This window comes from Topomyia yanbarensis, chromosome 2 (assembly GCF_030247195.1).
Source record: "Topomyia yanbarensis strain Yona2022 chromosome 2, ASM3024719v1, whole genome shotgun sequence".
Classification (NCBI taxonomy): Eukaryota; Metazoa; Arthropoda; class Insecta; order Diptera; family Culicidae; genus Topomyia; species Topomyia yanbarensis.
In genome coordinates, this window is record NC_080671.1 from 198,772,555 (window position 1) to 198,782,703 (window position 10,149).

The following is a 10,149-nucleotide window of genomic DNA, read 5'->3' on the forward strand; positions in this document are numbered from 1 at the left end:
TGTTGCGGGGAAATGAATATTTTAAAAAAGAAATTTGGTTTTGTGTAATCCCACTTTGTAGAAAGCTACTTCATTTAATCATACAGTACCTCACAACAATTATTTCTCATCTGACCCTTTCCACTCGCTTGTAATGCATATAGAAAAGAGGTGGAAACCTTTTTACAAATCAAGCATTCCAGGTTGTTGTATTTTTTTTGTTATGCGACATATCAGAACTAATAAACTTACAAGATTGTGTTGTTTCACGAAACGACAGTCAACACTGCATCAAATAATTTTAGGTACCTTAAAATAGAGAAGAGGTGCGCTGGTCAGATGGAGCACTTTATACCTCTTCACCCTGTATTTTTCGTTGCTGGCGGTGAATATCAGAAGCAGGGTAAAATGTCACTTGTTTTGGGGTAAAGTAATTCGGAGCACATTTTTCAGATTGCAAAGTTACGAAGAGTGGCAGGTTGTGACATTTGTGACTGCTTACCAATTGAAGGTGGAATGTGTAATTAGGTGTTGATTTTTTTTTAATTCGTAGAGATTGTTAGCAGAACCTGCTGATTGAGGTTAGAGCTTAAAAGCCGTGAGTTTGTCTGGATGAAAATTTAGTTTATTTCGTTACATTTGTTTCAATTTTACACGATGACTTGCAATAAAAACTAATAATAAAGTTTTTCCGAACAAAATGAATTAGATATGTCGTGATATTCTACGCCTACCACATGAGAAAATGTTTCATTGAGCTCTCTGAACAAGAAATTTTAATCAACGGAACACGATGACATCGTTTTCGCAATAAGCTTACCGAGTTTCCACAGTTTTATGTTTTCATTATCACAAAGACTTTCCGTTGTATAAATTATGCGTCAACGCTTTTCACACACGTGTCTCTCCGTTTAGCGCTTCCATTCTCTCCGATATCTATCCTACGTGTACCCCGGAAGAATTTTTTTATAAATCCCCGCAACAATCCATGAACGTTTAGAGAGGATAAAATTGATTTTTCATCCGGGAGAAAAGTCATAAAAGTGCCTACATCTTAAAAGTTTTCCTGCCGGCAATAATGAAAAGCACGGCGACCGGTACTGCCTGGTTGGTATAAATAATAGGCATATTTGGAACAAATTCTTCAACGAAAGCACACTCAACAAGCGCACGGTTGGCTGCCAATTCTAGAGCCTTTGTGGAGGATATGAGTTAGAAATTACACCGGTTACAGAAGAATGTCCCAAAAGTGGCCGGAGTAATTTTTGGGCGAAAAGGATAAAATAACCATAAATCATACGGTTCAACCGACAACGGAGTGGTTCGCAATCTGGAGCGACGGTAGCCGACTCTCGGGAGACAGCGTGATTTTTCATACACCGTACCTATTTCTAGAGCGGGGATAGCAGAAAACACGTGTGTGTGTGTGTGTGAGAGAGAGATGTAGGTAGGTTATGGGAGTTTTATGAGCTTCCTGCCAATCATACGGGCATTGGCGGCTGCTGCATAATAAAATTTGAATTGGTGCTCGTTCTACACTTTCCCCTAGCTGAGACGGAACAAGAAATCAACTATCTGCAGGTGATGTTTATGACTTTAGTAGCACAACGTTTATTAGCTATGCTAATAAAGTACAGATTTAACATTTTGGCAAAAAATGTAACATGTGTTGAATTTCTATTGAAAACTAATATAATTTATAAATTTATCAACTTTGCGAGGGGTAATATACATAATACGTTTTACACCAAAGAATTTTGATTAAATCTATCCCTGTGGCAACAATGTATATCAACCGCCAGATTCGCTAAACTAGGAGGAAGGTATCACACGATCAACATAGAGAGACGGGACTTCTATGCATTCTAATGGAGTAGAAAAGAAACAGCAGTATGGTTACCACCATCAGTGTGTTTTGTGAACGAGTTTGGAAGACGAAATAAATGCCTACAAGATGCGGACCGCTTTATGCTATTGCGAGGAAAGACGCACAAGCAACTCGTTTGGTAATTGGCCAAGGCCGTTACGATACATGCCAGCTCGAAATAACTCTTGCTGTCTATCGACCCATCACCATTGACCAAAATATCGGCTCTTTTCAGGAACATATAAGTACATTCTATTTAATTAATATCCAGGTTAGAATAGTAAAATTTCTGAATCCCTACCATTTTGGAGATTGCCCATCCATCCTTTGGTAACTGAAGGACACCATCTCCTAAGTGGTAGTCATTTAAATCAGTCAATCAGTCAAACTATTCAGAACGAAATGTCATTGTTGTGCCTTGCTATAGACGACGTCAATCCCATCTTAACCATCACTACCCTAGCGTTTCTCAACGTTTTTGTTCCTCACTTTAGTTTTTCAAGCTGCTCAAGGAGTCGAAAAATGATAGAGCCAGGAATGCACCTTTTTTGCGATATTAGACGTTTGCTGAAAATAAAATTTCTCTGAACAACCTTCCGCTTTCCTTGAAAACACAACTTTTGGGAAAGCATACTTGGAGATTTTGTGTTGTACTAGAAGCAATTGATGTTTATTTAGATTAAAAATAACTAAACCGAAGACAACCAAATCGATTGTCACTATGCAAAAGGAAATTTTAAGTTACCTGTTTTTGCCAAAATGATTGGATTGCCCTGAAACGGATGGTTTGTTGCAAAATGTGCAAAATTGGAATCGAAATTGTTTTGACCACGGAAACTCAGTTTTCGTATTGTAGGGTCGAAATTGGTTAAATATTTTCCATTTACAAAAGGTATTAGTTTGGTTTTTAATTTCCTTGAATGTGAGAAGTTGTTGTTTGCTTATTTTTCATACTGATATAATTTTTTGACAAAATTAGGGAGAATGTGATATAAAATTGTTTGCAAATACCAAATACAAGTACTAGTTACACTAACAACTTGCTGGAAACCTCACAACGACATTTCGAAAGAAGTTGGGGCGACGTGTCCGTTTCGGTGAATAGAGTCACAATATCTACTTTGCGATGTCACGACAGATTAAAAGATCACATCGACAAAGAGAGAGAGACAATTACAGGAAAATTATAAGCGAGGTATATCGAGATAGGTAGATATCGAGATCGAGCAAATATCGAGATAGGGAGGATTTTTCACAGCCAATCTAAAGGAATTTACGAATCAATCGAGATAGGGAGGCAGATAAAGAATATCGAGATAGGGAAAGTTAATTTTTCGAACTCCCGTATGAAAGATAAAAAGAGAAAGTTTAACAAACCATCTCTCAGATACCTTTCAAGTTTAATTTACTTACTGTTTCAGCAGGTATACAATCAATATTGAATGGCTTGCGATGTGTTACCCTGTAAAATATAAAAAAACAAGCATTAGTTTGACATACGGAAAGAACATATTGTAATGGCAATTGTAAAGATAACAATGCTTTTAAAGGCTTGAAATATTATTGTGAGTATTTGTCTAATCCGCACATTAATATCCGCAGTTAGCAGTACCTACCCTGACAGACTTATCACGTTGTAATCATGCCTCATGGTTACAACCCATCGTTTGATCATAAAGAGTACCTTAACCAAGAGTGAGGAATGCCGCAGAAGGGCGGATTAAACGCATATTCAATATTCATATTACGTCGTCTGCCCTACCAAGGAATTTTTCGTACTATACTGTGCTGCCTATGATCGCAGACAAAATTTGGAAACAGTTATTTGTTGATAATTTTTATTGTTGGTCACATGAACTATTGTTCAATTTTTGGAGTATTCCTTAATTTATTCTGTAACTAATAATAGTAGCACACCAGAAATAACACAATATCGTTCGGTTTGGTGCGCTTTGCTTCGGGCTGAGCTAATTGAAATCGTAAGTGCATGAGTTAAGGGTCCGTTTAACTACTCCACTTGTCCTTGCATTTCAATTGGCCTGACATTACACGTTGTCAATCCACGTAAAACAAGTAGAAATATGCCATAAGCTAGTTGTATACATTTCACAAATTATAGCAATCTTCATACGTGACTAATTGACATATTTACCAATTGAAAGAAGAAATATTCAAGAAATATTTTTTGCTAGGTAAAGATAGTTCAAAACAGCTTTAAAACCAACACATCAAAATGACTCGGCACTATAAAAATAGAGCAAAATACTTATTTGAAAACCAATCGTGTAAAATAAAACGAAAACTGTATACTGTAAAACGGGGTTTCTTTGATCACTGGGGTAAACTTGTTGAAATGAGACTTTTTTCAGTAACGTATGATAAGATGGTTCCCTCTAACAAAATCATAGAAACAAAAAACAAACCATATTCTAAACAGGTTCAGCTTCTATCGGCAATCAATGATTGTTTCGTCATTTAATGTAGCTTTTATGAACACAAATTCAAATTGAAAATGATACAACTCTTATGCATCGTTTCAATCTGTTCAAACAATTCCTCGCATATTAATGAAATCAATCATCTTCAACAGAACTGATCATTTTTTTAGAAACCGTAAATTTTTTGTCCTATAATTCATTTTAAACAACCGGTATGTTTGTTGTTAATTATTTCATTTCGATTATTTTCCTGAAAAAGTTCGTAAAAGTCTTCTGTTTCCTTCTAGGCAATTCAGTTCTCGTTCGAGACGTCACAATATTTGGTCATGAAATTGCCTGCAAATATGTAATTTATACACCATTTTAATTTTATTTTTATAGTAAAGCGAAATAAAATACGTGACAATTCGAACACTTTCAATCTATGGGAACCGGTACTTGTGTTAAAATGCAAAAAATTAGATCTGCTTGAATTGAAGATAGTTAATCGAAAAAATGTTGAAAAAATGATCAATGTTCCCCCATTTTACGGTAATCAAACTACCAGTAAGATGGGACGTTTCTTATTCATATTACTGCCCAACAAACATTTCGTGGTTTTATAAACGTTTTAACAGTTGATTCATTCAGCTCTAGCTGAACATTGGAAATATACGTGTAATCATATATCGTTTATTCCACCGCAATTGGAATATACCGAAATACTTAAGAAAATATATTGATTTCTCGCTTGCAAGATTTACGAGTACAGTTGTCACCAATGTAATAATCGTATGTTATTCCAGGGACTCTATAGTTCATAGACAGGCACTTACTTCGAAAACCAAAATGAATTGTTTTCAGTTCCATACAAAAGTTTCTGTGCTGAGGTATTTTTGAAATTTCTACTTATTGTAAGAAATATAATATGATTCTAGAGCTAATTTTAGATAGTAAATTGATGACACTAAAACTTCTTTAATATTGCAAAAAAGGATTTTTTAATTTTTTTTTGTGAATGATTTGTGAATGAATGAATGATCGATTCTTTAGCAAAAGTTTTCCTTAAGTATGCGACTATTGGTACATCCACCCTACTCATGTATTTTTTTTGTCGAAATTCAGCAGTTTTGCTGATTCCGCGGAGATTTGAGCAGCTGAGCACTCGGTAAATTCAGTTTTCGCTTAGATCTTGGTAAAAGCTACAATTGTTTACTGGGAATTAGAAAACAAACGGCTCTTTTTCGAGATATCAGGATAAAAAGTTACTTCTTACTCGGCTGTGCGGGGATTTGGTTGAGTTCAACTAAGTGTGTACGTACATGCAAGTCATTGGTAAGATTTATATTTTTAGGTTTGCTAATTCATTGTACCAACTTGATAGTTTTTTTGCTAGCAATGACATTTTTTCGGGACGAAATTAAAATTGTAAATTAACTGCATGAAAATATAAAAAAACTGTATAAATGTTACAAGAGTAAATCGTTGAAACAACAAATAGAATAAGAAAAGGGTTCTAAATGTGCTAATTTGAGAAGTCTTTCACTTAAAAGTAAAAAAAAAAATAATGTGTGTGTATTGGGACTCGAACCAAGGTCGGTTGCCATTCGTCATGGTTTGCTAATAGTGCCAATTTTTGTAGTAGGTACAGATTACCTTTGTTCAGCTAAAAGTCAAAGGTTGTATAATGGCGAATGTAAAGGTAGAAACAACCTTTTGAAGACATGTAGTGCAGCTTAATGATTAAAGATAATACTATTGGTAACAGCATCATTAATTCAACTCGTAATTCAGTCGAATTAAGAAGGTTGAATAAAAGCTTTAATATTGTCGCTGTTACATTTATTAGCAGTATAGTTCAGCCTAGTTGGAACTAGCGAATACTGGATTTTAAATAGGCTGAATAAACTGGTAATGTTTAAATAGTTCAGCGAAAGTTTTATTCAGCTTACATAACCTTTAATCTGCTTTTAATCAACACGTAGTCTTATAGTTCAGCTCCTAATGTTTGTGGGGATATGCTCATTTATTGGACTGTAGAACTCAGAGCGAAGTACACATTCAGCTAGAGATAGGGTGACCACAGTTTAGAGTCCTACGCGAATAAAATCTCGAATAAAATGACAAAGGATATAATTTCAATAAAAAAATTAAAAAAGAAATGAAATAATAAATATACTTTACAAAATTAAAAACTCGAATATAAAAAAGGAAACATCCACTCCATTAAATAATTAATAAAAAATCAGACTAATAAAACAAATAAGAAGAATAAAAAGTTTTTCGCGATGATATAAATAAAATGAGCAAAATTATGAAAGTGTAAAAAATGAATAAAATGAAAATGTTTAATACAGATGAAACTAATAAAATGATTCAAATTAATTCAAATGATTCAAACACATAAATAAAACTAATAAATCCATTTTAATTTTCTGATATATTGAATAGAATAAATCAAAGGAATAAAATAGATTAAACCAAAACCAATAAATGATTCGTATGAGTAAAACAAATATTAATGAAATTTATAAACTGAATAAACCCAATAAAAAATGAACTAAGCGAATTAATCGAATAAATAAACTTAGTTAAGGAATTAAAAATAAAAGGGAAAGGATAATAAAAATAACAAAAACCATTGAATGAGACAAAACTGAACGGATATTTAAATTGAAAAAAACGAATGAAAGTGATGCAAAGATTGAAACAAATAAAATAAAAAAATGTATATAACAAACGAAAGCATGAACTGTATGAAACTATTCAAATAAATCAATTAATAGATATAAATGAAAGGTACACAAGAAATAAAAAGATGTATTTGCAGTAACCGAATAGAATAAATTTAGACAACAACGAATGCTGGTAAATTTTTGGAGTAATTAATTGTTTATAATTTATAAAATCAGTTAAATAAATGAAATATACAAATACAACAACTAGAATATTTATAAATTATTCAAAATGAATAGTGGGAATAAAATAATTAGAATTCATCAAAATAATCTTAATAAATCTGGTATTAAATGAAATGATTATTAAGCCGATTTAAGGCATTCGATTTATTTTAGGTTTTAAGTTTTAGTTTCGAATATATGGGTTGTTTGGTCAAATCACGACATGTTTAATGTTTTAAACGAAACGATTTTTAGGTTTATATTAAAGTCATAATGAGTAGCATTATATTTATGTTTTAGAGAAAACTAAACCGGTTGCACTAGTTTACAGCATTTCTGAAATAAATAAACTGGTGGTCGTTTTCTATGTAAAATCGTGCGCTGAATCTGAAAATGAAGTCCAAAAAATATACAGTAGAATAGTTTTCGAGTAGCAGTAAAATAATTAATTTTACCTTTAAAATTAAAAGTACGTTCAGTAAAATCCAAATATATTCGGTTGCGATTCATCGATATTAAATATTATTATGTTGAATTAAAGGTAATTGAATGCACTTTCGATCGTTAGAACATTTTTAGTGCGACTACTGGTTCTGAGGTTATTTATGAATCTATTGAACTTTTTCTTAATTTTCCGTCATTTTTGAAAAATATTTTGGGCAAGATAAAGCAATACTAAAAATTATATTTATTATGGGAAATTATGAATGAATGAAAATAAGCACCTATTAGTTGAAATCGGATGGAAATTGTGAATGTTATTAAATTTTTTGTAGGATGGGGATTTTTGAATTTCTCTGGGGTCTCGATTCCAATTTTTTCTATGGTTTGTTTCATAATATATGAAAGATTCTCTGTCAGAATTCTGTTAAACAAGTGAATTGATGAATTTTGAGAGAATTTAATGTAGGGTAATGTTCGAACTCGTTTATCCAAATGACTTATAACAGTAATTTCATACTCAGTGGAGTAATGTCATCAAAAAATTTTAGCATTAAAAAATACGCATGTGTCATACAGAATTGTAGGGAAACCCGGGGCTATTAAGACAGTGGGGGTAATTCGGACCCCCTCGATTTCTCCGAAAATGGCAAGACTTTCTAACTATCGTACATATTCGTGGAACCGCTATTTGAAACATTAATTTTGAGAGCTGAAGTTGATTCTTTGTTCTTTGTAGAAAGGAGATACAACGTGTTTCGTTGTTTTGCCATTCTCAAAACAAAAATCATTATAATGGAAAAACCGTGATTAAAGCAACAAACAAAAGTGAAAAATAAAAGGTAAGGCTCCTATTGTATGGAATGATTTTTGTTTGTGTGAAAACAGAGATATTTTTGAGACGCTCACCACTTTTGTGCGATATGAGCGTACGGGGCAATTCGGACCTCCTATTTCGTCAACCACAGCATACGCCACAGCTTAGAAAATACATGGGCCGCCAATCGACAGCTGTGACATACCAGATTAGGTTTTTGTAAAGCAATTTATTTTTTTGTTTCTTAAGGAGTGTCTATTGTAACTAATTCATAGGTAAACCTAATACCCTTGCAGAACAAATTAAGAAAAAAGGGTCTGAATTGACCTGTAGGGAGGTTCGAATTACCCCTGCATTGTAAAAGGTTAGAAAAACGTAGAGGTTTGCAAATCGTCACCTGGCGCTGCCATTGCGTGGTGCAAATGAACCTTTTATGGCAAATGTAGCTGAGGTTTCGAGCTAACAATTAGGGCTTTTGATCGGTAACTATTTTCACATCTATTCACCTAAAATGACGATTTGCTTAAGTAGGTACAAACAGCCCCGGGTTCCCCTATATTTACAAAATACGCTGTAAACTGCACGCTCCACATCGCCTTGATACACATATCGGAAGCTTATGACGCAAATAGTTAAATACTTGCACTATCTTCACGAATGATAACTTATCCACATATTTCGCCACGTTTTGTTTTACTAAAAATTTATTTTACGTTATTAAAACGTTTAGAAGTTTATAATTTGATATTGGATTGACATTGGCTTCTACGATGCACCGATTTTACTGTACTGGTTCAACTTCAATATACTACAATTACAAAATATTCTAAGTTCGTCAAATCATGCTGAAATTCAGATTTTGAGATTTCAACCCTTAAATAAGTCTAGTTGATGTCCTACATCATTTCAAAACACGAACTGCTAGATGTTCTATGAAGAAAAACAAATTAAAAGTTTTACAAATTATTGATTTTATGATACGTATGTAGTATGACATATGATACGTGTGTAGTACGACATATTTCTACGGATTTGTATAGTTTGTATTACCATTGTGCAAAACTGAGTTGAGCAACTAGCGTTTCAATATACGAATTTTATGACGTGTGAGCGTTTAATATACACTGAATTTAAAGAGTGTTATTTTATGTAATACACTTCTAAATATTACACGCAGTATTGCATACCAATCATTCAATGACTTATAACTTCATTGAGTCTGAAATTATTGTTCGAATTTTACTTCATCAATTTACTTGTTCAACAGAATTCTGACAGAGAGCCCCACATATATTATGAAACAAGCCCCAGAAAAAATTGGAATCGAGACGGTTCAATAAGTTGACCCAGAGAAACACGAAAAATGCCATTTTACAAAAAATTGAATCACTCTCGCAATTTTCATCGGATTCAAACTAACAAGTACTTATTTTTATTGGTTATTAGCAGGCTTTAAGTTTCCATAAAAATATAATTTTTAAGATTGCTTTATCTAACCGAAAATCTTGACCAAACGCTCATTTTTCTTTAAAAAATAAGGAAAAATTAAGAAAAAGTTCTATAAACTCGTAAATAACGTCAGAACCAGTAGTCGCACTAAAACAAAATGTTCCAACGACCGAAAGTACATTGTATTACTTTTAATTCAACACTATAATATTTCATATCGATGCACTACAACAGAAGGTGTTTGGATTTTACTGAATACACTTTTTATTTTAAAGGTAA

The 10,149-nt window shown here is 32.9% G+C and overlaps 1 protein-coding gene across 8 annotated transcripts in view; it reads right to left on the bottom strand.

Annotated features, from left to right (window-relative positions):
• The window catches only part of LOC131682614 (probable serine/threonine-protein kinase nek3), a 293,923-nt gene extending 289,936 nt beyond the window's left edge, over positions 1-3,987 (bottom strand). For 3 of the 8 annotated variants that reach the window (XM_058964238.1, XM_058964243.1, XM_058964241.1), the window contains exon 1: positions 3,260-3,305. The gene's annotated coding sequence lies outside the window, so the exon portion shown is untranslated. Of the gene's footprint in view, positions 1-3,259 lie in introns of all 8 variants that reach the window. The other 5 variants (XM_058964236.1, XM_058964240.1, XM_058964235.1 and 2 more) reach the window with 4 other exon arrangements.
• Positions 3,988-10,149: the final 6,162 nt, after the last annotated feature.